Raw genomic sequence first — 4,714 nt, 5'->3', positions numbered from 1 at the left:
AGGAGAACTCCAAACCCAACTGAGTGTCATTATTGATTGATAGATCGTGACTCGATGACGATGACCCACTACTGAAATACTAATACAGTAGGTGAACCTATCAGGAGAAGATGCCATTAGGAGAAATATGACAACTTGAAGATCAAATTCCTAAAATTTATGGATTGTCAGCCTCGAGGACAAGGCTAATTTGAAGAGTGCAGGTCTATTAGGACTCTAGCTAGGAGAGCCATAATTAAAAGGAGCATTCATGTAAAACCTATCTAGTCAACTCCTATTAAAGAAGTGAAGAGGCCGACTAAGGATAGGATTAGTTCGGAGGTTTCTTCTTAGAGAAGCATTAGGAGTTGGTTAGAAGTAGGAGTCTTGAGTTGGAGTCCTATTAGGAATTGAGGTTTAGAAACCCTATAAATAGTTATATATTCATTCTCTGTGATAAGAAATAGATGAATCTTTTTAGCCGCCTTTGAGTAACAACTTAGAAGAAGGAACCCCTATAGAGTTCGATCCCCTAAAGAGATCAACCCCAAGCTTAAAATCTGCAAGGGTTCTAACACGCTGCCGTGAGCAAGGATGCCCGCCCGACAGGGCAACAGCGCCTGCGATCAGAACCACCTATAGGGGTGGCAAGCCTCATAGGCTCAGCAAGCCCTGTAGGGGCGGCAAGCCGGTGGGGCAACAATGCTTGCGAGTGTTGCCCCACGAGCAGAATCACCCGTGAAGGTCGTGGTGCCCGCAAGGGCACCTGCTCGGCAGGGCAACACCACCCGTCAGGGTACTAGCCTACGGGGGCGCCCACCTGCAAGGGCGGCATCGCCCGCAGACAGGGGTATCGTCCCCGCCCCCGACTGCATAGGGTCGCCATTAACAGGGTGGCGGTGGCTGCAACAAACAAAGCGAGAAAGGGCTTAGGGGATTTTTAGGCAAAAGGATAGTTTTGCCCCTCAAAATTTTAAAAATTCAAGGTTATGTATGTTGTCCAAATTATAAAAATACCCCTCAGAATTCAAAAAATTCCCTATATGTCCTTGATTTCAAAAAATATTAATTAATTAAAAGGTTTAATTGATTATTATTTTTATTATTATCTAGTAGTCATACATGATGATTATTTATACATATGATGTATGATATGTGGACGAATGATCATGGACTATGTGATATGTGTACTTGTGATTATTATTATTGGGGCCTGCGAGCCTCTATTTTATTTTTCGTTTATTGTCGGGCATGTGTGTATATGATTAAATTGTAATCACATGAGAAGACACAATAGGAGCGTGGATGCGATAGTAGGACCCACGATGCCGAGACGGACGATCATGATGCATGGAGATGCGTCGAGATGCCAACGGAACCGACGAGGATGAGATGGACGATCACAAAGCATGGAGATACACCGCTACACACATAAATATTGATGTGAGTGATTAGACCCACCAGCTCGGGCCTGATCACATTAGGCTATGGTCAATGATCATCTAGTGTAATTGCTCATGTGATGTGTGATTGTTTATACACATACTAGATATATATATATATATATATTTGCATTCGATGTAGATATATATTAAATATATATGTGTGTGGTACGTTACATTAGGAGACCAAATCAACAAAATCCCCTCTCTCGATAATATTAAGTTGGTAAACATGAGGCAATTAGATTGACCTATGTGGCTTTCCATCGTTATAGGTATGGACCGATTCTCGATGTAGGTTGATTTAGTCGAGTCCCTCGAGGCTCACCTATATCATGATTCACTATCTTGCCTACGATATAGAGATATCACTAGTGACCTGAGGACATGGTATGCTTGGTCAAGTCACTCGAGAGTATATCATCGAATCAAACTCATCTTATAATGATGGTGTTGACTTAACCAAACATTATGGTTGAATCGGAGGTCAAACAGGACGTGAATCATAAGGAGTTGTGATCGGCAAGAGTTGCTTACCTTTTAGGCTTAGTGTGATTGGTTGAGTCCCTCAAGGTTATACTAAGACGCTAATTCGATCTCGATCCCCACTAGAAGTCTACTAGAGACTTCCATTTTATATACTAAGGGTGTCGTGTGACTCGCTAGTAAAATAGTGGGAGCAGATTAAGATAAAAGAGTCCATATCTTGATTGTATATTTTTTACAAAATCTACATGTTATTTATTTCTACTACATCTTTATTTTTAGAAAAATATCGCTTTCAAATCCCTTACGTGGCATACTTGATATCAACCGTCTCATTGGTCCATATTATATAAATTGACTCCACAACTTGAGAATTGTTCTCACGGTAGAGAAAATCGCATACATCCTTGATATAGTGATGTCCACGCTCGAGGAAGGGGCTAGCGAGGATGAGATTGCTCGCTACGTAAGTACATAGATGACTCCACTCTTGCTCAGTGTTACATATTGGGCTCCATGACTCCTGAGTTATAGAGACAACATGAAAAGATGGATGCCAAATCCATTCTCCTACATATCCACAAAGTGTTTGAGGAACAAGGAAGGACTCAACGATATGAGATATCTAAGAGCCTCTTCTGTGCTAGGATGATTGAGGGGACACCGATTCAAAATATGTCCTACAGATGATTGAGTGGATAGTGAAACTCATAAGTCTATCAATGGTCCTAGAGGATAACCTATGTGTAGATCTTATGTTTCGGTCTCTACCAGATTCTTTTTCATAATCCATAATGAATTTTAATATGAAGAAGCTTGAGGTGACTCTCCCTAAGCTCCTCAATATGTTGAGGGAGGCAGAGATCACTATCAAGAAAGAGAAGCCAGTTCTCTATACTAGTGAGACCAGAAAGAAAAAGAAAATAGAAAAGTCTCTTAAGAAAGGCAAGGGTAAGGGCAGACCGGGTAAAGCAAAGGTTGCTAAGAAAGACCCAACAAAGGACAAAGGCCAGTACTTCCACTACAGTAAAGATGGGCACAGGAAAAAAAAACTGTAAAGAGTACCTTATAGAGAGGGCGAAACAAAAGCTTGGAGAAGTTTCAAGTACATTCATGATTAGTCTCTAGTTGTCAAATTTTTGTGATGGTGCATTGGTATTGGATGCCAGTATTGTTTATCATATCTGTCATTTGTTGTATATTCTGGCAAAGCTGAGGAGATTGGTGAGAGGAATATTACATAATGGTTTGTTTATGTTAGACACTACTCCACATATCATGAATGTAAGTGTGTCTAAGAGGAAATGAGATGAGGTGAACAGTGCATACCTATGACATTGTAGACTAGGTCACATCCATGAGAGAATGATTCAAAAGTTGCTAAAGGATGGATATCTAGATCCATTCGACTATGAGTCATATGCAACTTGTGAGCTTTGCCTTCGTGGAAAACTAACCAACTCTCCTTTTAGTGGAACTAGAGAGAGAGAGTCACTGAGCTGTTGAAACTCATACATAGTGATGTATGTGGACCCATGTCAACTCATGCCATAAGTGGTTACTCCTACTTCATTACTTTTACTAATGATTTTTCAAGGTATGGACATGTGTACTTGATGAAGTATAAGTCTGAGACCTTTGAGAAATTCAGGGAGTATAAGAATGAAGTAGAGAATCAGACTAGAAAGAGTATCAAGACTCTTCGATCAGATCGAGGAGGTAAGTACTTGAGTACAGAGTTCACCCAGTTCCTCAAGGACAATAGGATTCTATTCCAATGGACACCTCCTTATATACCTCAACTTAATGGTATATCTGAAAGGAGAAATCGTACAATGTTAGACATGGTACAGTCCATGATGAGTTTCGCTGACCTACCTATCTCATTCTAGGGATATGCCCTAGAGACCATAGCTTACCTTCTGAACAGAATTTCAACTAAATCGGTAGTGTCTACACCATATGAGATATGGAAAGGGAAGAAGCCCGATCTTAATGTTGTTAAGATTTGGGGCTGCCCTGCCCATGTTAAAAGATACAACCCCGATAAGTTAGAATTGAGGACGGAGCGATGTAAGTTCATAGGATACCCCAAGAAAATTTGTGGGTATTATTTCTATCATCCCGAGGACCAAAAGGTCTTTGTAGCCAAGAGAGCAGTGTTCATTGAGAATGAACACATTTTTGGCATAGATAGTGGGAGCATGAAAGAGTTGAGCAAGGTTGGAGAACCTAACTCAAGCACTACTCCACAACCCGAGTCTATTCAGGTACCTAGCACACATGTTTTGACTTTACATAGGTTTGGTAGAGTATTGTTAAGATCAAGAGCACTAAGAGGGGGGGTGAATTAGTGTAGCAGAAAACTTTCAACGTTTTAAAACTGCGTTCGTACGTCAAAGGTGATTTCAGTAGAAAAACCAATTCGTAGATTACTTTAACTTAAGATCAAGTAAGAAGCAGTTAAAACAAATCTATTAAGGTAGTTTACAATTGTGATGGAAATCAGAATGTAAGCGCAAACTGAAATACGATATTGGTACGAGAAAAGTGATTTCAGTAGAAAAATGATTCGTAAATCACTTTCACTTGTGATTAGGCAAGAAGCAGTTAAAACGAATCTGTTAAGGCAGTTTGCTGTTGTGATGGAAATCAGAAAGTAAGCGCAAACTGAAATACGATGTTCGTACGAGAAAAGCGATTTACGTCTAAACACGATTTTGAAAGTATTGAGCTTGAAGACGCAATCGTAAAAGCACAGAAGGCAGTAAGCTTTGAAGGAGGTTTGCAGTAAGGATAATAAACTT

Source organism: Musa acuminata, chromosome BXJ2-7 (assembly GCF_036884655.1).
Source record: "Musa acuminata AAA Group cultivar baxijiao chromosome BXJ2-7, Cavendish_Baxijiao_AAA, whole genome shotgun sequence".
Classification (NCBI taxonomy): domain Eukaryota; kingdom Viridiplantae; phylum Streptophyta; class Magnoliopsida; order Zingiberales; family Musaceae; genus Musa; species Musa acuminata.
Note: the sequence above shows the minus strand (reverse complement) of the source record.